This window comes from Rosa rugosa, chromosome 5 (genome assembly GCF_958449725.1).
Source record: "Rosa rugosa chromosome 5, drRosRugo1.1, whole genome shotgun sequence".
NCBI lineage: Eukaryota > Viridiplantae > Streptophyta > Magnoliopsida > Rosales > Rosaceae > Rosa > Rosa rugosa.
The window spans coordinates 31,349,225-31,376,181 of NC_084824.1; the positions used below are offsets into that span (position 1 = coordinate 31,349,225).

The 26,957-nt window shown below is 45.7% G+C and overlaps 1 long non-coding RNA gene and 1 pseudogene across 1 annotated transcript; one reads left to right on the plus strand and one right to left on the minus strand.

Moving 5' to 3' along the window:
- Positions 1 to 1,976: 1,976 nt before the first annotated feature.
- LOC133711535 (protein PLASTID TRANSCRIPTIONALLY ACTIVE 10-like) lies at positions 1,977 to 25,068 on the plus strand (annotated as a pseudogene).
- Positions 20,586 to 22,171, minus strand: LOC133709198 (uncharacterized). The gene is made up of 3 exons (XR_009846167.1): positions 21,720 to 22,171; positions 20,854 to 21,253; positions 20,586 to 20,681 (listed from the first exon to the last, which is right to left on the minus strand). It is a non-coding gene; the product is annotated as an uncharacterized LOC133709198 (long non-coding RNA).
- Positions 25,069 to 26,957: the final 1,889 nt, after the last annotated feature.

A 26,957-nucleotide genomic window follows, 5' to 3' on the forward strand; every position in this document is an offset into this window, starting at 1 on the left:
ATCCGGAGAGTAAGTGGAGATCCGCAACACGTGTACGGCTGGTGCGTGATGTCGTTTTGAGTGGACGGTTTAGAATGCACTGATGTTGACATAAAAGGGGGGAACTCAGCGAGATTTGACACTTCTGCGAAAACTTCAAACTTGAGTCGTCGTCTTCAAGCTCTGTGTTCGTCCGATACCGAAGAAAGAGGCTGCTGGATTTTGGAGGTATCGCACCCGGAGAGTCGAAGATTTTCCCCACTGAAGGCTACTGCTCACCATCACACCGGAGTTTTCTCCACCAAGGTTGGTATTTGGATTCTTGCTCCTGTTTCATTGGATTTGTTGGTTGCTGGGTTTATTTTTGTTTATGTTTTTGGGGTGCTTTCTGGTCTTTTTTGGTGTGCTCTGAGGTGTGAAGTGAGATTTTGGGGGGGGGGGGGGGGGTGGGTTATGGTTGTTGGCAGAGAGTTGGCGTTTAGGGATTTGCTAGATGGTCGAATCTGGGTTGAGTGTGTTTGTTCTTGTTTTGGCATTTTCTGGGTAAACTGTTCTTGATGTTCTTGGTTATAACTGATGTAAGAATAGGCTAGATCTGTGTTTGTACTAACTGGTGTGGGTTTTAGGGTTTGGGATGGCTAACGTCATAGAGATTTCGAGCAGTGAGGATTCCGGGTCTGACGTGTCGTTCAGCGCGGCGGATAGAATATTTATTGACTCGTTGCGTCCGTCTGCCCATGCTGGAACCTCACTGCCAGAACCGCTAGAGGTTGAGCCGCTACAGACCATACCTTGGGAAGTAGCCATGGGTCGTGCATCACGTCCAGAGAGCTCTAGGGCGGGTGAGGCCGCTGCGGCCAAAGCTAGGTGCGATGAGCGGTTGGCAAGCAACAGCGCTGCCAGCGGCTCCGCTGGGGAAGAGGAAACAGCGGGGGAGGACGCTGAGTCAGCGTGGTTCCTTCAGGATGGCACCCCTGTTGACGAGGCAGGAGGGCAGATGAATGTTGCCGCCGTTACTAGGATGAAGTGGACGTTCCGGCTGCCAGGCTCGGTGAAACTGCGCCCGCCGACGGCGGATGAGAAGGCGTCGATTCTCCCGGAGGGGTTTGCCACCGTACATGAGGCGATATTCCGCCAAGGAGTGACACTCCCGCTGGTGCCCAACCTTCAGATTCTGGTGTGCGAGTTTGGCCTTGCCTTTGGTCAAGTCTGCCCCAACATGTGGCGGTTGATGCTGGCGTTAAACTCTCTGTGGCGGTTGTCCGGATGTGAAGGGCCTACTGTGGCGGAGGTGCTTCATTTCTACGAGCTGGTCTATGTAAAGCGCCAGGGTTGCAGAGGGCAAGTGAACTTGAGCCGCCGCCAGGGAGCGCCCAAGCTGATCGAGAATCTAAGAGACTCAATGTCCTACTGGCGGGGGACCTTCTGCGTCGCCACAGAAGGTTGGGAGTATCACGCTGGGTCGAACGAGGAAGGGCCGACATTTAGGATTAAGTCGGAGTTCCAACCCATCCGAGGTTGGTAACTGGTTTCCGCTGAACGTAGTTGGCGGGTTCTTGTATTTGCAGACTTGTATTCTTACTAACGACTACTGTGTTTGTGCAGCGGGACTGCGGTATACTCTAACGCGCGAAGAAGAGTGTCGCGTAGCAAGGATCAGGGGTTGCTGGCGGAACCGCAACTTGCTGGACTTCCGACTTCTGACCGGTTGGGAGTTACTGGTCGATCAGTGGCTAACTCGCTCCGTTGGTAAGAAATCTCCGCCATACCGTTTTTTTTTTTGTAACAAGTGACCCAGGCTGACTGGTTTTTTTTTTTTCTTAGAAACTCCGCCAGGTAACAAATCGAGTCGCGACGCTTTTGAAAAAGCCATGGACCGTGCGGAGATAGATAACTTCCTGGAGACCATGTACGCCGAGGGGCTGGCGGCCCAGAAGACCCTGGTGAACCTCGAGACACTGGCGCTGAGTCAGTCCGAGGTTCCTGTGGTGCTGCCAATGCCGCACCACTCCCATCTTAGTGAGGATGGTCTGCCTGTAGTTCAGGCGGGGGCCCAAGTGGCCGGCGGGAAGAGGGGAATCGCTGCAGCTGGGCAGCAGAAGGAGCGGATGCCTGCCAACAGGCATGGTCCTCAAAAGGAGAGGGTGCTGCAGCCGGTGGATACTGTCATTGCGCTAAGGGAGGAGCCGCCGGCGAGGGTGACGAGGACCGCCGCCGGGAACCCAAGGGCGCTGGAGAGAAAGCGTCGGCAGATCGACTCCCCTGACGAGGAAGAGGGGGAGGACGTGGAGACAATCGGGGCCCGCCGACAGAAGAAGGCCCGTCAAGCACCGTCGAAAACTGCTGTGGTGGAGGGAGAGGCGCCCCCCGCAAGTGACCTGGACTCGTTTGCCGAGTATGCGGAGTTTATGACGGATGGTGAGCGGGAGTTCCTCTTCCATCTCTGTGAACGGCTAGGGTTCGGCGGCCTAGCGGGCATCTCGCGCCCCACGGCGATTGACCAATCGCCCTATAGCTCGGTGTTTGGTCAAATATCGACGGGGCTGCACGACATGTTCGTGGCGGCGTCAAAGCAGCCTCTGGTCGAGGGGGAGCTGAGGGAGGAAATCCAAGGTCTCCAGAGGGAGTTGGCGGAGACGAAGGAGAAATTGGCGGAGGTAGAGCGGCGCCTGGCGAAGGCGGAGTGTGATTTTGCGGACGCTCGAGGCAAGCTGACGGTGGCCATCGAGCGGGACTTGGACCAGAATGAACACGTCTCCAAGTTGGAGCAGGACATCGCCCTGCTGCAGGATCGGATAGCTGCCAAAGACAAAAAACTCATTATCGTGCAGCGGGAGTCCGCCGCCAGAATAACTGAGGTGAAGCGGCTGGAGGGTGAGGTTGCCCGCCTGAGGGCTGAAGGGAATACTGTCGCGGCCGCCGCTGTTGAGGCATTCAAACAGTCGGCGGAGTACAAGAAAGCGCTGACCCAGTCGGCGAAGGAAGGGGCCCTAGCAAACATAGACATGCTGAAGCGGAAGGGCGCCATCGACTTTGCCAAAGCGTCTCAGCCCGACGTGCCGCCGGCTAAGAGTGCCCCACCGGAGAAAGGCGTCGCACCTGGCCCCGCGGAAGGTGCCCGCTCCGGTAGCGGACAAAGTGGCGCACGGCCGGCGGAAGGGTCCCAGCAGACTCCTCGTCCTACCCCGTCAGAGGTGTCACGTGCTGGCTTCCTGGCGGCGCACACCCGGGCGGATGGCACGATAGAGACACCAAGTCCCACAACACGAGGGTCTGACCAAACGAGCCGCGCAATCCCGCCGCCGCACGCTGAAGCAGAAGATGCCGAGGGCCACCCCTGATGCTCGAACCTTCACTATATTTTCCTTCTTGTCCTTTTGTAGCCGCTGAGGCATAAAAATTTGTACCAAACATTGTGAAATGGAATGAATTTTTGAATGTGTTTGTTATGATGTGTTTGTACCGCTAGTATTCTGACTTAGATTTTTCTTTTGTCAATCAATGAAACATTAAAGGAATTAAGATTGGTCCAAGTGCACCATGTAGCGGACGAGGTCCGCTGATGATTGCTGGCGTTGCCAGTTGCCCTCAGTGCTAGACTTGGTAACAATGGTTTGAATAATTCCTCGTTTCATTGATAGCTGATTTATCAGCGTGTACAAAAGTGGGGTAGTACCCGTTGGGTAGCTTCCCTTAGCTAAATATTGAACAAAAATTTAGCTAAGTCAAGATGCTCCTGGGTAGCGGATGACTATTTGTAGTAATACCGAAGGTGTTCGGTATTCCAAGGGTAGGTCGACGTGACGCCATCCTTGTCCATTAAGTAGAAGGTGCCTGAGCTAATGACTTCCACAATTTTGTATGGACCTTCCCAAGTTGGGCGGAGTTTTGTTGGTGGCGGAATGACTTCCTTCATTACCCAGTCCCCCAATTGGAGGTTCCGGGCCCTGACTCTGGCGTTGTAGAAACGCGATACCAGCCTTTTATTTTGCAAGTTGTGCAAATGGGCCTTGTGTCTTTTTTCTTCTAGGAGGTCCCTGTCCAGGTTGACGCCGTCGCTGTTGGTCTCTGGGCAGTAGCCTTCGACCCTAGCGGTAGGCTGAGTTACCTCAATAGGTAGGACCGCCTCTGCGCGGAACATCATACAAAAAGGGGTTTCGCCAGTGCCGGTAGTTGGAGTTGTCCGGATGGCCCATAGGACTTCTGGAAGCTTCTCCGCCCACAAACCCTTGGCGTCGTCGAGCTTCTTTTTTAGCAGGTTCTTGATTATCTTGTTTGCTGCTTCGACCTGGTCGTTGGTTTGGGGATGGGCGACAGATGCAAAACTCAACTTGGTGCCCAAGTTGGCGGTAAAGGAGATGAGTTCCTTGTTGTTGAACTGCGTGCCGTTGTCTGTAATGATTGTATGTGGGACACCATAGCGGCAGTAGATGTTCTTCCAGAGGAAGTGAGTTACCTTGGCGGTAGTTATTGCCGTCAGTGGCTCCGCCTCTATCCACTTGCTGTTGTAGTCGATGGCAACAATGATGTACTTGAACTGGCCCTTGGCGGTTTGGAACTTTCCCATCAAATCGAGGCCCCACGTGGAGTGAATCCATAGGCCTATGATAATTGACAGCGGCTCTGCAGGTGCATGTGGGAGATCTGCAAACTGTTGGCATTTGTGGCAAGACCTCGAAATCCGCCGGGCGTCATCACCAAGTGTGGGCCAGAAGTAGCCCTGTCTCATTGTGCGGTTGGCCAAGGATCTGGCGCCTGAGTGGTTTCCACATTCTCCGCCATGGATTTCCGCTAGGACGACCTTTCCCTCCTCTGGGGTTAGGCAGTGGAGGTTGGGATGGGTGAATCCTTGGCGGTAAAGCTTGCCATTCTGGATGTTGTAGCGGGTTGCTCTCCGCTTGAGCTGTCGCGCCTGAACCTTGTCCTCCGGCAATGTGCCGCTGCGTTTGTATGCAATGATCTCGTCCATCCAGCTGGGGCTGACCTCAATGTTGAAGATCTCCGCCAGGGTTTTTGTGATACTTGGCCTGTCAAGGCACTCCACTCTTGTGTCTGTTGGACTTTGATGTAGTTGGGCGGTTGCCAGTCTCGCCAGTGAATCAGCTTTGGCGTTCTTTTCCCTGGGAATTTGTGTGATGGTGTGAAATTTGAACTTTTTGAGCAACGTTTTGACGTACCCCAAATATGCCGCTAACTGTTGGTCCTTGGCCTGGAAGCTGTCGTTGACCTGGTTAACGACTAATTGAGAGTCACTGAAGATGTTGACGCTGTCAGCCCCTGAGTCAATGGCAAGGAGCAGGCCGGCGATGAGTGCTTCGTATTCCGCCATGTTGTTTGAAGCTTTGAAGTTGAATTTCAACGCGTACTCCGTGTTCAGTCCCCCGGGTCCTGTTAAGATGACTCCGGCGCCGCTGGCCTTGGCGCTGGCGGAGCCGTCCACATGTAGGTTCCAATCTGACTGTGGGGGAGTTGCTTCCTCAGCGGTTATCATGTCTGTTCCGGGCTCTGGCTGGCGCTCGGTGAGCTCAGCGATGAAGTCCGCCACTGCCTGGCCCTTTATGGCGGTTCTTGGCTTGTAATCAATATTGAACTCACTGAGCTCAATGGCCCACTTGCTGAGGCGCCCCGAGTGTTCAGGGTTCTGCAGCACTTGCCGCAACGGTTGATTGGTTAACACATGGATCGTGTGAGCCTGGAAGTATTGGCGGAGGCGCCTGGCGGCAACGATGAGTGCGAGGGCTAGTTGCTCCAAGGGAGGATATCTTGTTTCTGCTCCGTTCATGCCCCTGCCGGCGTAGTACACTGGGAGCTCATCGTGGCCCTCCCGCCGGACAATGGCGCAGCTTACCGCTGATGCTGATACTGCTCGGTATATGAATAGTATTTCTCCTTGCACAGGGACGGAAAGGAGAGGGACTGTCGCCAGGTATTCCTTCAGGCCCCGGAACGCCGCCTGACACTCTGGGTTCCAGTTGATGACTTTCTTGTGAGTTGTTTTGAGGAGTTTGAAGAATGGGGCACACTTATTAGTGAGTCTGGAGATGAATCGAGAAAGGGCGGTTAACTTGCCCTGGAGGCATTGTACGTCCACCTTATACTCGGGGTCCGCCAGGTTAAGGATGGCCTGCACCTTGTCCGAGTTAGCCTCGATGCCTCGCTCGCTGACGATGTAACCCAGAAATTTGCTGGCGGTGACTCCAAAGAAACATTTTTCTGGGTTGAGGCACATACCATAGGTCAGGAGAATGGTTACTATGATCTTGAGGTTTGCCACATGTCCGCTGGCCTTTATGCTCTTGACTAGCATGTCGTCCACGTAGACCTCGATGATTTTTCCCAGATGCTCAGCGAACATGGCGTTCATCAACCGCTGATAAGTTGCGCCGGCGTTCTTCAGACCGAAAGGCATGACATTATAGCAGTAGAGGCCTTTTTCGGTGGTGAAGGTGGTGCATTCCTGGTCGCCGGGGTGCATCTTGATCTGGTTATATCCGGAGAAAGCGTCCATCATGCTGAGGAGTTCATGTCCGGCGGTTGCATCGACTAGCTGATCGATACGAGGTAGCGGGAAACTATCCTTTGGGCATGCCTTGTTGAGATTTTTGAAGTCGACACACATCCGCCACTTGCCGCTGGGCTTCTTGACCATTACCAAATTGGAGATCCACTGGGGATAGATGACTTGGCGGATGAATCCAATGTTCTGGAGCTTGGCAACCTCCTCTCCTATTGCCTGGTACTTTTCCTCATCAAAGGCCCTCCGCTTCTGCTTGATGGGATAAAAGGAGGGTTTGATGGTCAGCTTGTGAGTTATAATTTCAGGAGAGATACCTGGCATGTCAGCGTAGGACCAGGCAAAGACGGCGGCGTTATCACGCAGGAACTGTGTGAGCTCCGCCGCTACCTCTGGGTCTAGCTGGGCGCCTATGCGGACCGTTCGCTCAGGGTGCTCGTCCGAGATGCAGATGACTTTCAACGACGTCTCCGGGTTGACTGGTTCCTTCTTTACATACTTCTTCTCCTCATCCCTAGGATCCTCAAAGATATTTGGTGCCTGATTACCCACCGTCAGAATCTCATGGTGGCGGGCCGACCGCGCCATAGTCGTTGAATAGCACTCTCGAGCCAACTGCTGACTTCCTCTCACACAGCCCGTGTCGTTGGGTGTGGGGAACTTCATGAGAAGCATGTATCCGGCGATAATGCACTTGAGCTTGTTAAGCGCTGGTCGTCCAATGATGCCGTTGTACGAACTGAAACAATCAACAATAATGAATTCCGTATGTACCTCCGCCATGCATGGGCTAGCACCAATAACCAGTCGCATGTAATCCGACCCTAGCGGTTGTGTGACGTCGCCGGAGTAGCTGAGAAATGGCTCGTGATCCTGGAGTAGTTTCTTGTTCCGCTTGAGGTGGTTGTAGCATCCGCTGAAGATGACGTTGACAGCGGACCCGCTGTCCACCAAGATTCTCCCCACTGAGAATTTGCCAAGAATGGCGTCGACCAAGAATGGGTCGTCGTGTGGTAGGTGCACTCCGCGCTCCTCCTCCTCTGAGAAGGTAATAGGTTCCCAACCTGCCTTTGGGAGCTTGGCGGACCTCTCATAACGGATGTTGCAGACCTCCTTTGGATGATTGGCGCATGCATAGCGCTTTCTTGCCCTGTGAGACATGCTGGTGATTGGAGCGCCGCCATCGATGGTGTTGATGCGGCCCAAGGTCTCAACGTTGGCGATCACTGGTGGTGGTTGGCGTACCTTAAACTGCTCCAACTTGCTGTCACGGTACAAGGTCTCAACGGCCGTTTTGAGAGCATTGCAGCTGTTGGTATTGTGGCCGCTGTCCTTGTGGTATTTGCACCACTTGCCGGTGTTCCTAGGTTTGCCCGTTTTTGGGTATTTTGGAGAGGGTGGCGGTGGGATCTGATCCTTGCACTGATTGTAGATGTCTTCATACGAGGCCGTGAGGACCGTGAACACGGCATACCGCTGCGAGGACTCTGCCTGCTTGTTGCGGTTATCCCCATGGGTTGGGCGGTTGCCCTTGTTGTAATTCTGGTCCCTTTGCCGCTTGTTCTGGTGGTGGCCCTGCTGCCACTCCCTCTTCTTGTCAGTTGGCGGTGCTGAATGGGTCTTGTGAGCAGTTTCCTGATGACTAGAGGATGGCTGTGTTGGCTTTGTTGGAGTTACTGGTGGCGGTGGGGTTTCTCCATATGTGAGGAATTCCGCCTGGGCATGGATGACCGCCTCACTCATGACGTGGTCATATGCCGCATTAGGATGATTGTAGTTGAGATGATAGAGGAATGGCCCCTTGAGGAGTCCCTGCTTGAAGGCCGCCAATGCCATTGTTTTGTCTAGGTCACGGCACTGAGACGCTGCCGCTCGCCACCTTGTGACGAAGGCCTTCAGTGACTCGTCCGCCCCTTGCTTGACGCAGAACAGCTGACTTGTGTTGTGATGTCCGGCGGACAATAGGATGAACCGAGAGAGGAAGGCGTGTGACAGTGCATGGAATGAGTCAATGGACCCTGGCGGACACTCGAAAAACCAGCTCATCGCCTCACCGTCCAATGTCTCGCTGAACAAGTGGCACAGGGTGGCGTCGTCGAATCCCTTGTTGTTGGTGACTTTTTTGAAGGTGTCCATGTGGACGAAGGGATCAGACATTCCGCCGTAATGCGACATCTTTGGGGTTTTTGCAGACGCTGGTCTGATAGCCTGCAGAATCGCAGCGGTGAAGGGCCCAGGTCTGAAGGCGAAAAGTGGATTCTGAGTTGGCGCTGGGGCGCCCGACTCCGCCCGGATCAACCTCTGCTCCAGTTGGTGCATCCTTTCCAATATCTAGTAGGTTGCATCGCCGACGGAATCAGCCTGAATAATCCGCTGGGTCTGCCTGCGCCGGATTGCCTTCAGTCCTCGCCCTAGCTTCCGAGCAGTTGGTGTGTGGCAGTGATTCCGCCTCCTGCTCTATCATTAGCTGGGGGATGGGCGGTGGTCCCATCCCCAAAAGTTCAGGTGGGTTCAGCGGTACCTGCATCTGTATGACTGGCCCTAGTAACAATGTGCCAGTGACTAGTCGACTACGCCTGGTGCTATGTGACTGCTCGCTCTGTGCTGGGCGGGCGGTGGCCTCCAACGTCCTCTTCAGTTCCTCAAAACGTGCCATGAGCATAGCCACCTGTCTTTGGGCCTCAGCCTTTTCCCTGCGCTCCTCCTCACATTCTCTGTTTGCCTTATGAAGGTCCGCCAGTGCTAGCTCGTACATGGTGACGAGATCTTGGCCCGGCGGGCGGCTGCTGCTTGGATTTGCCTCGCCGCCGGGGTTGGCCGGGGTTGTGAATAGTGCGCGGTTAACGGCTACCGCTGGGTCAGGAGGTTGGGGAATGGGCGAATGGTCTGCCTACTCTTCAGCGTTTCCCCCGTTACCGTTAGTCATGGTGATTGTGGTGGGATGACCTTTTGTTCAAGGGTTCCCACAGACGGCGCCAATGTTAATGTCTAAAAGTTCGGCGGTAGCTGAACCTTTGTTAACGCTGATCCTAGTGGGCGGATCGATACTAATGACACTCCCAAAGCTTCCGCTACCTGTCAAGTAAAATACACAGCGGCGTCAGAGGGAGACCGCGCTGGGCGGTCTTCAACTCTCCGATGCCTAAGTTAGTCAATGTATTTATGTTGACAAAGTAACAGTAGGTAAGTATTGAATGCGTAATTAATGAGGAGAGAGGAGAGAACCTTTTATAGGTGAGGAGGAGGCTGACCTCCTCCTTGTTTTTGATGCGGGACTGATGTGCTTCAGTTCCCAGCTCTGGGAGCTACTGATGCCATTTTGGCACGGCGCGTGGCGGCGCGTCGGCGGTGACCTGGGGGTGATCCGACGCTGAGGTTGTAGCCCGCCTGGCGGTGTATCTGTATGTCACTCCTTTGGTTGGAATTAGTACATTTGGCAGTACAATGAGCGTGGCCCATTATAGCTAATTATGCTTGCAAATGTACATGTATGTACAGTGTGTGAAGGCTCTTCGCTTTTGTCTTACCGGTGCCGAGAAAGAAATAATGCCAACATATGCGTGGCTATCTCAGTTGGTATACCGGGCATGTCCTCGTATGACCAAGCGAAAGCAGATGCGTTAGAGCTGAGGAACGAGATCAACTTTTCCCTGATAACCGGAGACATCCTGGTACCTATTTTGACAGTCCTGTCCGGGAACTGCTCTGATAGTACCACCTCTTCAATGTCTTCCACGGCACCGGGCCGTTCTTCGTCAGAGTCGGTATCATCTCTGGGATCCTCGTACCTGTCTGTCAGAGGGTTAGTAGCTACGGGCAACATCTCAGACTTTCCCTTGCCGCGAGATACAGTCAAAGAATAACATTGCCTCGCCGCAGCCTGATCACCCCGGATGGTGGTGATGCCGACCGGGGTTGGCACCTTCATCATCAGCATGTGACCTGCAATGAAGGTTTTCAGACGCTAGAGTGCCGGTCGACCCAGGATAGCATTATAGGATGAGGCGCAGTCAACTACAATGACCTCTGTTTTGATGGTTGAACAATTCGGACTCTCCCTTACCGTAATCGAAAGGTAATCTTATCCAAGTGGCTGGACGATATCTCTTGAAAAGCTAATGAGGGGCTCATTATCTTGTGACAGCTTGGCCCTTCCTCTGTTCAGAGCTTTGTATGTGTCGCGAAATAATACGCTAACCGAGGCCCCGGTATCCACGAGTACTCGGAACATTATGTAATGGTCCATTTGGAGCGTGATCAGGAAGGGATCATCATGGGGCATCTTCAGATCAGCCTCCTCCTCCTGCAGGAATGTGACATATGTCCATCCGGTACCTCCGTCTTGTTGCGGGGCCTTGTGGAAATTGAAAACTTCCGGGTGACCGAAACTAGAATTTCGCTTCTTCCTCTGGGGAGGTAACTCTTTCGGGCCCCCACTGTGGATCGTGAAGATCTGTCCGTACACGTCTATAGCTCCTATCTCCTTAGCAGGCAGGTACCGCTGAAGCTTGCCCTCTGGACAAGGGACTCGATAGTATTTTTTAAAGCCACGCAGAGATTGGTATTGTGTCCGGCATCCTCATGATATGTGCAGAACCTTCCGGTATCCTGCTGGGTAAGTTTACTCTTTGGGAACTTCCTCGGGGGTGGTCCAGGTATCTCATCCTTGTTCTCGTTCCAAATAGTCTCGTATGAAGCGTTGAGGATAGTGAACACCTCGTACCGGGGTGGTGGTGGTGTTCGCGGGGCCTGCTGTGCCCTTTGCTCCCGGTGAGGCTGAGTGGTCCCGTAACTGTTGGACCTGGACGAGGACTCTTTGCTTCTTTTGCTCGAGGTATGGGGTGACCGGTCCTGACTATGGACCAACTCCCTCTTTCGTGGCTCATCCCTGACCGCCGGGGCCGGGGTGGAAACCCTTAGCTCTGGTCTGGGGGTGTCCCCATACGTTTCGAATTCAGCCTGGGCGTGTCTGATGGCCGTAGCCATCAGCTCATCGTAGTTAGCCGGAGGGTTATGGTTAATCCCGTAGAGAAATTCTCCGCGCCTTAAGCCCCCTCCTGAAAGCCAGCTCAGCCAGTTCCTTATTAAGGTCCCGGCACTTAGCGGTAGCCGCCTGCCATCGATTTACAAAAGACTTCAAAGTTTCATTCTTCCCCTGCTGGACCTTTAGCAGGCCCTTTGGTGTGTGTATCCCATCGGTACGTAAGATGAATCGAGCTACAAACTTGTCAGCTAGCTCCTTGAAATTCCCTACAGAACCGGCCGGCAGTTCGTAGAACCAACTCAAAGCTTCCCCTGACAAGGTCTCCTGGAACATATTACAACACACCTTATCCGTATATCCCTTGGCGCTTGTTTGCGATCGAAAAGCCTGTAGGTGCTGGTATGGGTCCCCAACTCCCGTATAGTCAATCTTCAATGGTTTTGATATATTCGCTCGAATGGCGCCTCTAACTTGTTGGGTAAAAGGACCCGGGCGATCCACGTAAGTGGTCAGGGCTCTCCAAGTGTCCCTATTCTCTGTGGCCTTTACCCTTGCATGCAGGGCATGCAAAGAGTTGCTTATTTGCAAAAGCGATGCCGTGTTTGCATCGGTTACCGGTGGGTCACTTTGAACTGGCTGTGGTAACGGTGGTGGTGGCAGATGCCTCAGGTTTTCAAGGAATAAGTTTACCGGTACCTGGATCATCCGGTGACCGCCTTCCGTTACCGGGGCAGCATTTACGCCTGTCGCTACTTGGGATGCTCTAGTCAGGGCCTGGGTAAGTGCCTCATTGTGCTGGTGTCTCCTGTCCAGTGCTCGGGCCAGCGCAGTGTTTTTATCTTCCAGCTCTTGCAGTCTCTGTTGAGAAAGGCGGTTTGTTTATCTATCGGTACTCTGATGTTCCCGATCAATCCTGAATTGTTCCCGGAAGGCTGCGATCTCCGCTCGCATAGACTCCAACTCTGATACCGGGGCTACTTGATCCGGGAACTGCGGTTGCTAGATGATTGGTGGATTGCCCGTACTCTGTGGGTCCAAGAATCCGAGACCATGCGTCTCTCCTCTGACACCTGGCGTTTCTGCTGATGACGTACCCGGAGAGAATATCAGTGCCCGGGCGACACTTCTACCCTCTCCTACCGTTCCTTCTGGCTAGGTCATGATTCAGCCCCTATCTGGCTCGCCAATGTTTCTGGTGGCTTTCTCCGGGTACCTCACACAGAATGCTGTACCGTTTGGGGTACCGATCCAACTCCTAGATCCTGAATCAAGAACACAGCGTTAGAGGGGTAAACCGTACCGGACGGTTTACACCTCTCCGATGCCTGAGTGAGAAACTAATATATAAGAGTATCAAGTAAATAGTGGATGAAGGAGTTATTACCCGTAAAAGGTAGTTGTATTGATGCTTTAATACTCGAGCATGGGAAAAGAGTTTCCCCTATCTTCGATGTGGGACGCAGGTTGTTCTCCTGATGCCTCATCAACCTTCTGCTGTGTAATCAGATGGGCTGTGCTGGCCTTGCCCCGGACCCTAGGTGCCCGGGGTGACATCCCATATGAGTCCCGCCATGGTGGGTCGTGAACCCGGCCCATGGCATAGTACCTGGGAGTACCGATGGGGCCCAGCCGATTGTGCCAAACCTAGTTAAGACTTGCCTAGTATGTACAGTAGTTAAGTTGTATAATTTTAGCTTTGCACTAGCGTAGATTTCACGACAAATTAAACTAAAGATGTTATCTATGATTTTGACCCTACAAAAGTTAGCCTTCATAATCTAAAACTGCTTAAATCTATAAGAACGGTCGAATTGGTATGATACTTTATGAGATTTCTTCTGTGGAGAAACCTTATCAATTTTGTTTTCACCAGTAAAGATAGTTAATAGATAAGACCTATAAGAAATTATATATGCAAATGAAGTAGCTCAACTACTATGTAATCTAAAGAATGCAGATGGTTATATGCTCAAAGTTCCATTTTCATTTAAGTTACAGTTCAAAAGGCAGAAGCATAGTTCCCCTTTTCAGTTCTTATTAGAGATATCAAATGGTCTACAATTGCAGAGAAGCCAAGCTTCTTGATCTAGCAGGGTATACAAACTGACTAGCTTTAAGGTATTGAAAAATGCTTGCCTATAATAGCCAGAGTTTGGCATGTTAGACTTAATCTATGAATTAAACACGTAAATTTTATTCCCACATGCTTTTGAAGTAACTAAAGTAATGGTTTCTTGTTGTACTCACTTTGATTAATTGAAATCCTTGAGTTCTCTTCTCTGTGAATATGGATAAACAAACAAAGAGGAATCCTTGTAAAATGAATAACACCAGCGAGTGCAGTAGCAGGATTGGACGATGACGAGTGCAGTAGCAGAACACGAGTACGATGGCAGTAGCAGAACTGGACGAGTATGAGTGCAGTGAGTGCAATAGCAGGATTGGACGAGTGCAATAGCAGGATTAGGCGATGACGAGTGCAGTAGCAGGATTGGACGACTGCAGTAGTAGGATTGGACGATGACTAGTGCAGTAGCAGAACACGAGTACGAAGGCAGTAGCAGAACTAGACGGAGTATGAGTGCAGCGAGTGTAGTAGCAGGATTAGGCAATGACGAGTGCAGTAGTAGAACTGGACACGAGTTCAAATGCAGTAGCAGACTTGACGAGTATGAGTGCAGCGAGTGCAGTAGCAGGATTAGACGAGTGCAATAGTAGGATTAGGCGATGAGATGAGAGTAGTAGGAGAGTGAGGTCTTGTGAAGTAACATAAATGGATTATTCTCAAGGAAAAAAAAAGTAACATAAACGGATTATCTCAAGGAAAAGAAAAGTAACATAAAGGGATTATTCTCAGAAAAAAAAAAAAAAAAAAAAAAAAAAAACATAAAAGGATTAGAAGTCAAAAGAAGTAGTTAAGGGTAAAAAAGTAAATTAACTCATGACATGTGGCAAGTAGAGAGCAAATTGTTCTTATTTGTAAGATATAATAATTATAAAGGGATTAGAAGTCAAAAGAAGTAGTTAAGGGTAAAAAAGTAAATTAACTCATGACATGTGGTAAGTGGAGAGTACATTGTCTTTATTTGTAAGATCTAGTCCTTATATGTTTAATTCAATCATTAAATGATGTATTTGTTAAGTCATCTTTTGTCAATAACTTATATGTAATTTGCCTTATTTTTAAATTCAATTTCAATTCTCAAGTGTATTAGTTCAATGCGTTATTTATTTATCGGTATAATCACCTAGTTGAGTGCAATTTCAATTCTCAAGCGCATTGGTCGAATGTTTTATTAATTTATAAATGATGATCATATATATATCCACAGTTATTAAGACTAATACATTTGTAGAAATATCGAAGCATCCGTCTCAAACCAATTTAGGTTGAACGAACATAGTGCAAGTTCAAGATCTTATAAACTTGCATAAGAAGATCATTAACCCTGAAGAGAGCCGAGATTGGCAGACAGCATAGAAAGAATTACAGCAGCGACACACCAGATCGAAACCCATCATGAGAAAGAAAAAAAAAAAATAGAAATTACTTTATCCACTCACCACTTTCACTCTTCAATGAGAGCTTACCTTCACTCTTCAATAGGACACACTCACCTTCACTCTCACAGTGATGCAACTACTCCAAACCCCTCACCAATTGCTCTTCACCTTCCCTCCCCCTAAAACCCTAAACCCTTCTCCCCACTCCAAACCCCAACCCCCCAAATGGACCATTCCTTATCTCTCCCCCCTCACCCATTCCCATCCCGCCAACCCCTTCAAACCCAAAGCCTTCAGCTCCGACGAGTTCCCCGTCGACGAGACCTTCCTCCAGAACTTCGGCCCAAAAGACAAGGAAACCGATTGCATTGTTTTTGAAGCAGTATAAGGAGTGGGTCGCCGCGAATAAGGATCGATTGGAGGAGGAGTCTTATAAGGTTTGTGAAGAGGAGATTGCATTGTTGTTTTCCGAATTTAAGACGATATCTTTTCTGTAATTGCATTGTTTTTTTTTTTTTTTTTTCTGAATGTAGTAGTATGACCAAGATTACCATCCGGGAAGGAGGAAGAGAGGCAAGGACTACAAAGAGGGCATGGTATGATGTGAATGCCCCAAATGTGTTGACATTGGTTTTCATTTGCTGTGCAGTATGAACTTCCGTTTTATTACCCCGGACAAGTAAGTTGTTGTGCTTATCTTTTATATCTTTTACGTTGTGTTTCTGGAAATGAAATTTTGAACCTCATATCCAAAGAATGCTGATTGATTAGGTCCTCATCCATATGGCATACTTGTGTTTCATTTAGTACGGAATGCTTACTGTGTTGTACGGTTGAGAAAGAACTGTAAAGGATGTGTCTTTGGTCGCAAGAGATAAGAGTGGCTGATGTTACAGTGGGAATATGTGTAATGCAGATCTGTGAAGGAAAAGTGACATCTATACATCTGTATCAAGGAGCATTTGTGGACATCGGAGGTGTGTATGATGGGTTAGTATCATACGCTATGTTCGTCTTATTTAGTTTTACTGAAGTTTTTGTAACTTGAAATTTATATTCATTGCCGGAAGCCATATCTTTAGTTTCTTGAGGGGGCAAATCGACTAATTTCAGTAATGTTATAGTGGGTTGCCGTACATTGATACTATCAGATTTAACTAATCTAGAGTTGAAAAGAAAATAATTTTTTTCATGTGTACAGGAGTTGAAAGCCGACTTATTTCAATGCAAAAATAGGTTGATAATACTCATCTTTCAGCAAGAAGCACCGATACGGGTACGAGTACCCGAATACGATACGATCGGATACGTGGAAACGGCAAATCTTAAATGTAATAGGAAACGGAAACGTGAAGGAAACGCCAATTAAATATATATATATATATAAAGCGAGGCGCCTGTTACTGTTCATAGCTTGGTCAAATTTTTGAACTTCCGATTTTGCCCTTAGACAATTTAATTAATGCCCAACAAATCATCTGGCCTCCTTTGTTTTTTGTTTTTTGTTTTTTTGTTTTTTTTTTTTTTTTTTTTTTTAAGGGTTTTAGTATGATGATCTCTTCTTATTACATTACTTTTTGTATTTTTTTTTTAAATTCTCAAATTGCCTATAGCCAATTTTCTTGCCCAACACACCATCACACACCAAAGAAATGTTTCTAGGGTCATTATTTTGTTAATTTTGAATAAATTTTAAAGAAAAAATCACCGAAAGAATTAGAAATGACATTAAAAAAATATATATAGTAATTTTGCTTATACATTTTTATTTCACCATGAGGAAAAAAATTGCACGCAGTAAGATTATATCAAGCAAAGTTTTTTTTTATCAAAATTAACAACTATCAAAATAAACGAATACAAGTGTGAGTGTATAAATTGTCATAAAATTATATCGAACACACGTGAGAGCACAGTCCTTTTGCACGCGCAACTCCAGGTCCTTCTGCATTGTACAACTTTGGCTCTTCATTTTGACTTGGTATCTCAGCTCGAACAATTTTATCATAATCATCTGGGTTATTCAATTTATCATCGTCATTTAACATAAGGAGCATATGAACATGTGGGAGACCGCGTTTTTGAAATTCGATGACATAAACATATGCAACAATATTACCTAGAACTCCTTTTTTGATAATATCTTCCTTTAGCTCCTCAAATTTGGCCCGAAAAATCCGGGTACATAAATCTGGACGATCTTCTGCCACCTGATCCGGTAATAATTCAGCTTTTATTTCTTCCCAATTCGGGTTGCATGTCATTGTGAGAAAAATATCTGGCTTCCTGTACTTTTGGACCAAAGCCATTGCGTCTTGGTACCTTTGGTGCATATCACGTGGACTACCAATAAATGAAGATAGTAAAATAGTTCTGCGACCAATGTTACCTGTTTTGGTATTCTAATGTTATGTAAATCCTTGTTTTTGTAATGTTCTCAAATCAACATAAAATTGTACTATTATACAATAATAGTGAAGTTCATACCTGCATTGTTTTCACCGGCATTTAGCGAATCATGGAGTCCATCATAAAGTTCACGTCGCAGGGTGTTTTGATTACTACGAATCCATCTCAGCTTTTGTGTTTCAATTTTGACATAATTATCGACGACATATTGTTGCAACAGGCGGCCTCCTCGAAGTAAAATTGATTCATCATGTGGACGAATCTAAAATGATAAAATTTACCAATTATCACGATGTTTTAAAAAGAAATAATATATATATTTATTCACAATAAGAGGATGAAGAATAGTTTATTAACCTGCAAAATATATGCATAATAGTCACGACACGTCAATTTTTTACCAGTATTACTTCGACTATTGACATCCCATCCATATGTGCCATAAGGTAATAACAGTGGATACTGTAAAGGATCATAATAGCCTGCACAATATTGGACATTTAAAAGTTGACCTTGCCTTGTTTGTACCATTATATCACGACCTCTCAGATTTTCTGCATCATCTGCACCCACTATTACCGCAGCAACCTGAGATGCTGAAGGCAAACTATATTGAAGTTGGTTTGCTGGTTGCTCTCTAATGATGAGTCTGCAAGTTTCCAAATCTTGGCGTTGAGCTAGATGATGAAATGTTTGCACAAATGGATTATGTCGATTCAAAATTTACTGTATGGTTTCAACCACATCTCTATGCAATGCTTCATTCTCTAACATACGATTGTCTACTTCATGATCTGTGTCATATATATACAATTGTAGAAATCTTGGTCTATTATCCCCATCTGGTAGAAGACTTCCTATCTTATGATATATAGATCCTTGAGCACGAAAAGTGAATGTACTACCACCGGTCGCTAAATTTTCATCGATATGTACACCCATTGATGTAAACGAAAATATATGGTTATAGGCACAAATATTTTGTCTAAAATGGGCGCCTTGTGGAGTTTGAGCGGAAACATTTTCACTAGGGTGTGAACTGTGGAACTATGGTTCTCTTTTTCGATGAAAGTGAACTATGGTTCCCTGAAGTTTTCTTTCTGTTTTCACCTTCATTCAATGAACAGGTTTGATACTCTGATCTGTGCGACGTGTTTTTAACCCTTTCGATAAAAATATGTGAGCAAAATAGACACTATCCGGGTTAATCACTGCCTTTAGCTATAGTTTGGAATCCTTATGCAGGAATGCTCATCTTACGCTTCATTTTCATGCGAATAAGAGAATTTTGTAAGACTAAACGGACACCAAATTCCATTTAGTAACCCAAGTTTATATATTCATAACAAAAACAATTTAAAATCATATAAATTCCCTTCTGATCAAGCACATAGTATGCACATTTCCCACATTACTCTCTGTTTTTGCTCTGTATAAATATTCAATCCGACAAATGTAATAATATTACTAAGCTATTTCACTGGAACAGGCCAAAAACTGTAAAAGTATTCTGGAATACAATGTATCTCCACATGTGTCTGGCAGACACACGCTCTAGAACAGTGTGTTGTTCTTCCTGGTGTTCAAATATGCTTAATTTCCCGCACTCTACCGTTTCATCCACCATGGGGACTTCCCGTGAAGTTTGTTGATAAAGTTTATTTAATGTGACTGCAGTATCTTCTTGTAGTCCTGGAAAGTGCCATGGAATGGTGCTATCTTGCCTTCTGATACCACCCATAGCTCATCCACACCTAGAAATGGAAATTTGGTTGGTTTGAGATGTGAATCCAAGACTAAAGCAAACAAAACTAGGTATAATAGTTACCACATGCCTCTTGTAATGGAGATGTAAAGTCATACCATTTTGTGGACACCATATGAACTTTGTTTTAAAATACACAATTATCAGGTTGGTTAACTTTGCAATAGATGGTGGAAGTACACCAGCAAGGTCTTGCCCTTTAAGCTGCCACATCTATATTAATAAAAACTAGTTCTTCCATGTCCACCATACCCATTTCTTCTAACATTTCCGTCAAGAGAAAGTCTTCCTCCGGCAGCGGATTAAATATTCCATGATCGTCTACAAACGAAGGGCCTGATTGCACATCGGCTGCTAATTGTTGGAGTCCACCATTCTCCCCACCTTGAAAGCCAATTGCTCGAGCTTCTGAGGGTGCATTATCATCTTCAAAGTATTCCAATGACTCTTCTAGTTCAGCTGCGCCGGAATGTTGGAAGTGGCACCTGGAAGGGCGACGACTCCGGCAAGCCAGTACGATCTGTTGAAACTGGTCGTGTTGTTGGCTTGAAGAAAAGATTTACTTACAAGAACGATGACTCGGTTCACAACGGCTGTTGGATCTTGTATGAGTTCTACCTTGATCAATCACTCAGAGACAATAAACAAAAGCTGGAAGACTATGTTCTTTGTCTACTACGAAAGAATGGTGAACCCAAAACCAAGATCGAAAAGAAGAGAAAGCAACGTGAAGAGAAAGAGGTTCTTGAAAACAATTATGCCTTTGATGATGGAGAAAACTCGAAAAGGCATTGTTAGTGGTGCATTACCAATGGATGGCACCGTTCGTTGCCGCTTCGCTTGTGGCTCAAGCAACTCTTCTTGCTCCCTTTTCGAGTTTTCTCCATCATCAAAGGCATAATTGTTTTCAAGAACCTCTTTCTCTTCACGTTGCTTTCTCTTCTTTTCGATCTTGGTTTTGGGTTCACCATTCTTTCGTAGTAGACAAAGAACATAGTCTTCCAGCTTTTGTTTATTGTCTCTGAGTGATTGATCAAGGTAGAACTCATACAAGATCCAACAGCCGTTGTGAACCGAGTCATCGTTCTTGTAAATAAATCTTTTCTTCAAGCCAACAACACGACCAGTTTCAACAGATCGTACTGGCTTGCCGGAGTCGTCGCCCTTCCAGGTGCCACTTCCAACATTCTGGCGCAGCTGAACTAGAAGAGTCATTGGAATGCTTTGAAGATGATAATGCACCCTCAGAAGCTCGAGCAATTGGCTTTCAAGGTGGGGAGAATGGTGGACTCCAACAATTAGCAGCCGAGGTGCAATCAGGCCCTTCGTCTGTAGACGATCATGGAATATTTAATCCGCTGCCGGAGGAAGACTTTCTCTTGACGGAAATGTTAGAAGAAATGGGTATGGTGGACATGGAAGAACTAGCCATTGCTTCCACTTCACTTGCCAGCTCTGTGTTTTCCATTTTTCTGCTCGTTGTGAAGAAGTCAATAGTTGTTGCCTATCTTTGATAATTTTCTACGCTGCAAGCAGTACAAATACCATCACTACAATTAATTTAAAACAAATTTAACAGAACAATACATGTGCACTGAGGTGTATAAGATGTAATCTTGAGAACCCAGCATAGATGTGATTTTGGAGAAAGCTAGTAAAAACATTCAAGTGCTGGGATTCCAGGAAATAAGAAATTACTTGTTTAGTTGGCATGTTCTCAATGAGCATGGTACTCATCAAATTGATACCATAAAAACACTCAACTGATAAACCACTCAATGTAAATCCTCCTCTTCATGACAATTGAGTGCTTCCTCCTCATCAGTAATCCAGCCCACTATCACTTTTATGTTTTTCTTAGTTTTCAAATACCCTATCATGACAATTGAGTAACATTGAAAACTCAACATTTATAAATTTAACAATTGAGCGTTCTAATAACCCAAAGCCTTGAATGACTATTGATTCGACTTGAATGTGAGAAAGCATTCAGCAGCCAAAAGGAAAGCCTTTATTTTGTTTAATTTATGTAAAAACGTTGAACCTGTTTCACCAGCCAAAAGGTGTTGTGCAAAATTTAATCCAATATTCCTGCTACCTGGAATCCAAAGGCAAGTGCATATATCAGTTAACTAATCATTAGAAGCTTAAAGATAATCTCTCTCTTTATTAAGATAAATTAAACATTAATTCCAGCAACGCAAAGCACTTTATATGCAACTATTGCATTCAAAACCTGTATCCATAGATAAATGTACAGAAACCCATAAATTAAACAAAATAAAGGCTTCATGCCTCAATATAAGCTGGAAGATAAGAATCACTATTTTAAGGAATTAAACAAATAAGGAAAAATATACAATTCATCAGAATCAGCATTCAGGCAAACTCCCAAATCCCCCATTCTACATAATCAACTTCCCATTTTGCAACCCATTGCCTCTTTCAGCCTCATGGATCTGAGTTTGTACTTCTTTATTGACATGCAACCACAAATAGCTATGAACCCAGAAAAGCAAGCAATACCCAGATTAGAAAAGACACAGTGCGAGAAGAAGCAATACCTTTATTGGCCTTGATGATCTTCTCCCTTCCTCCTCTCCAACTCCCTGTTTCCCTTCTCTCTCTTTCAACGGAGCACGGAAGTAGAAGCAGACCTCACTGTCTCTCGTTTTATTAGAAGAAAAAAAATTATCAATCCAAACATTATGGTTCAAATAAAAGAGGAGAAGTCTTGAGCAGAAAAGACTCCGAGCTGGGAACGACGAAGGCCGAAGAGGAACGACGAAGCTCGATCTGGGAACGATGAAGGCCGAAGAGGAACGACGAATCTCGATGGCCGAAGAGGAACGACGAAGCTCGATCTAGGAACGATGAAGGCCGAAGAGGAACGACGAATCTCGATCTGGGAACGATGAAGGCCGAAGAGGAACGACGAAGCTCGATCTGGGTCTCGTTTTTTGCAGAAGAGAAACGAGGTTGCAGAAAGAAGCTTTGGCTGAGGTCGCCTCTCTCCCTCGATCTGGTCTTTTATTTGTCTGTTTTTTTTTTTTTTTAATTTTTGCAGAGTAAAAAGTCAGTATTACCCCACGTTTCCTATTTATTTACATTCTGGCGTTTCCACATTGGATACGGACGTTTCCAAACCGTTTCCAAATCCGGATACGCGTTTCCGACCCGTTTCGTGTTTCGATACGGGAAACGCGAAAATGCTCGCGTTTCCGTGCATCATAGAGTTTCAGGTGGGTTCCTATAAAAAATAACGACTGGTACTGGATCCGCCATCACATAAAAGTTAGTATGCATGTCATGGTTGAAATTCTGGTAAGTGCTGCGCTCCAATTTCTCTCTTTCTCTTTTGTTTTATTTACTTTATTCTCTTTCTTATGGATTGATGGTAACTTACTATTGATCAGGTAGTGTTATATTTCTTGTGGGTATTATCTTACTAAATTTTTCTTGTGTAGGCAAAACGAGATCCTTATCGCTTTCGGTTTCCAATTGAATTGCGTTTTGTCTATCCGAATATAGACCACCTTATGTATGTATTCCTAGTTTCTTACACACTTATGCTCTATACCATCCATTCATTTCTCTTTTAGGATAATCCTAGGATGATATTCTAATCAAGTTTGTTTCTTCTTAATCTCAAAATTGCTTCCACACTTCCAGCTTTAACAGGTTTGACTTTCCACCAATATTTCATCATGATGAAGATACTAATCCAGACGAATTACGGGTATGTGCTTCTTCCTCTTTAATGTTTCATTTTTCCTACCTTTTTCCCTAGTATGCCCACCATTAGTTCTTTATTGCAACAATTGTTTGGGGGGAGGGGGGTGGGTTCATTCTTATGTTACTTATTTTCCCAGCTTTCAGCGTCAAGAGAAAGTCATTTCTTTCACTTGTCTTGTGACCACTGTGATTCTTGACTTGCCTTGTTGGATTTATGCAGTTGTGGCAGATACATGTTGCTGAACAGATGATTTTGGATGATGTGGAGGCTAATCCTGGGAAATATAAAGACAAAAAACTATCAGAGTTAACTGATGCTGAAGATTTGAATGAAGAAAATAGTATTGAATATTCAAAAGCTTATTATAAGAAAACCTTAGTACCAAAAGTGATTCTGGTGAGCACTTCTCTTTTGGGCATTGTATTCAGTTCTATGCTGTGGCACTTACTTTCTGTTGTCATATTTGTTTGCAGAAAACAAGCGTTAAAGAACTTGACCTGGAGGCTGCCTTTGCTGAGCGTCAGGTCAGCTGCATACATTTATATCTCGAGTCCTTAAGTTTTCTGATCACCTTTTGGTTTTCAGCTTTTGTTTGTCCGGTTTGTTCTATGGTGGTTCATGTCAAGAATGGACGTTGCACCTTTTCTGATGAATCATGCTAGAAAATTCGTTCAAACATAATTTCAATCGATTGCTCTGGGCCAAAATCTTGATGTCATCACATGTCTAACTTTTAAAACTGCTCCTTGAGAGTATGGATAACTGACCTGCAAAAGTTTGACAAGTCAGGATTGTTAAAACAGGTCAGCTTTACTTTATACGGTAGTTTGGTATTCAGCCTCAATCCATCTTGTTGTCGTGCCCGGTCTCATTTCATCTTTCACGTCTTTATACATAAAACACATGTTTTGCGAATATGCTGTCATTTGATCCAACTTGATATGAAAAGGTCAGTCTGGTTAGTAAGCAGCTCCTGCAATTTCTGATTACCAGTGATGATCTTGAAACGGAAAATAAAATGAGTTTCTTTTTTTGGGTAATGTTTTAGTTGACCAAAGTAAAAATGTTAACACCAGCCTGAAGAAATAGTAGTGCAGGCTAGGGAAATAATAATAATAATTTTAGCAATGATATTAATATTTCCCATTTGTTTCTTTTCTCCTGTAGCTACGTAACACACTAAGAAGGGAGACAGAAGAGAGAGGAGAGGAATACAAAGTTACCAAAATGAGGCGCAATGTTGAGATGGACGAGTATGACTTCTTACAATTGGCGTCGATCATTGGAGGAAAGAGAAGCTTTGATCAGAGATATAAGCTGGTACTGCAAGAAGTTCTATATGTTTTTGATGCTATGTAATTTTATCTATATACAAGTTTTACATTCATTGTTCTACTACTGGTTAGGTCAATCAGTACTTTCCCGTCCCCATTGTGGATATATGATTGTCACCCATGTTGGACCTCTATTGAACTTGAATATTTTGATTTCATTTACACACTGAACCTGCATGCTAAAACTGTAAGGTTTTTCCTACAGCCGTAAGGCTCTTGGTCTACCACTGGAAGAGCCGGGGAGGTATGTGGAAGACAGCTATTTTGGAAAGGATCAATATGACCCGGACAACGCTCTATACCGGTATGACTACTGGGGAGAACCGAAAAACTCAGAGAAGAGCAAGCAAGAACGGCTGACAGATGCTCACAACAAAGCTATTGTTGGAAAGAGTACCGTGTGGTATGAAATGTCATATGACGATTGCATCAAACAGCGGATGCAAAGAGAAGCCAAGGGGATAAAACCAAGAGAATATGAGGAGGAAGATACAAACACAGGTGACGATGATGAAGACGACGACGACGACTTTGATTTCAGCTTCTTGAATGAAACTGTTGATATGACCTCCCAGCCCCATGTTAATGGGACAGAATCTCCTACAATTTCCGATGAGGGCATATTTGAGGATTAAGTCTCTAATGGTACATGGCTCAAGTGAAGCATTGTATCTTTTATCTGTATAGTAAAGTGACTTGAAAGAGAGGCAGAGTTGCGGAGGGCAAATCCAAAATTGGATGCTAGGACTAGGAGACAGCATAACTTCCATTTCTTTTGATCTTTTGAAGAATCTGGATTAGGTGTTTACTTCCTATATAAGATGTCGAGGAAATTAAAATAAAGGGTCTGCTTTTGGTATATTAATGTACTAATTCTGGCTTTTGGCAACGAAAATTTGTCGGCATTTATAGGAATTAATCCATGAAGCATATATAAAGATCTTGATCTGCTCTAGCACTACGGATCGTTTTATGTCCCTTTGGGAGACTGCATTGAGAAAAAATAAAAACTCAAACAATGGAGAAGAAGAGCGTGGAGTGCTATATGTACATTCAATTTAAGGACCATCTTAACCGGGTGAATCTTGACAAGCTCGAGCGAAAAAAAGAACCTGAGTTGGAACTAGTGGCAGATTATCGGGCGGAGGGTTTTCCCCTTGGAATGTGTCCCTTGGACATATCAGGTAAAAAGTATATGGTTGGGGATGAAAGGACTCGTAAGATACTGACATTGAGTATGATTGGGGAGAAAGGACTCGAAAGATACCCCAATGCTAAGTATCGACTTGATTGGGAAGTATTCAAACCCTCCGATGCCCTCAATTCTCATGTTTTTGTTTTGGATCCCTTTGATGGAAAGATCACTATTGATCGTAGTTTTCCCAAAGCAAATGCAGCAAAGACCAATGCCAGAGTCTTGGCTACCATTGACCAAAAGGTGTATCCAGGTGGAGCCAAGACTCTAAAAATAAAGGCTCGCCCGCTTATTTTCCAAAGAAGACTCTAAAAATTGGCTTGGTGTATCCTCGACTTGTTGAAAGAGCTTGTGGTATCTTCTAGCAAAGGACTGCAGAGGTACCAAAAGAGGTTCAGATTTTCTGGAACGTCACAATACTAGAAGTTATGCTAGTTAATTGATGTGGTTTAATAACATCTGTTAGATCATACAGAGGGTTCAGATTTTCTGTACTGCACGAGAGACTAATCTAATCAAGTATTCAATATGTTCTGCACAAGAGTCGGCCTTATTCCCTTATGGACAAGGAAACCTTGGCCTAAATATAATAGGACTAGGAATTATATCTTCAGGACTTCGTCTGCACAACAGTCGGCCTTCCCTTATGGACAAGGAAACCTTGGCCTAAATATAATAGTGTTTGGCCGCGACCCAAACCCTAATTGCAAGCACAAAATCTTCAGAACGGCAGCAGAATAATTTTCCTTTTCACATTAAAATTGCGTCTGAAATTTTCTCTTCATCTTGAACAACAGATAGATTGCATTTATGAATCAAAAGCTACATGATAATCCTTCTGTTCTAATCATTAGATAGTGTTTGATTTTCCTCTTTTTTATTGTTTTTTTTTTGGGGGGGACCATCTTAACCGGATCAATCTTGAGAAGATCGAGCGAAAGGAGAAACCTAAATTGGAACTAGTGGCAGATTATCGGACCGAGGGTCTTCCCCTTGGAATGTGTCCCTTCTTGGAGATTTCAGGTAAAAAGTACATGGTTGGGGGAGAAAGGACTCGTAAGATACCCGATGTTAAGTATGATTGGGAATATCAACTAGATTGGGAAGTATACAAGCCATCCGATGCCCTCAATTCTCATGTTTTTGTTTCGGATCCCTCTACCGGAAAGATCACAATTGATTGTAGTTTTCCTAAAGCAAATGCAGCAAAGACCAATGCCAAAGTCTTGGCTACCACTGATCAAAAGGTGTACGTACTTGGTACTCGGCCTTACTACTATTGGGGTGTACTTCCAGATCCAGTGTTCGAGTGCTTTGATATTGTTGAAAATAGGTGGGAGCCGCTGCCTGCTCCTCCTGATTATTAATACGACCCTCCTAAGTCCGTGCAGAGTCCTGTTACCAGATGTTATTATCATTTTGTGTTTTGCAGAGGGATTTATTTGTACACTTTAGGGGGACTCTTCAGTTTCAATGTGGATAAACCCACTGAAAGATGGAAATGGGTTGGAGACTCAAAGTGGAGGCTTGATTTGGA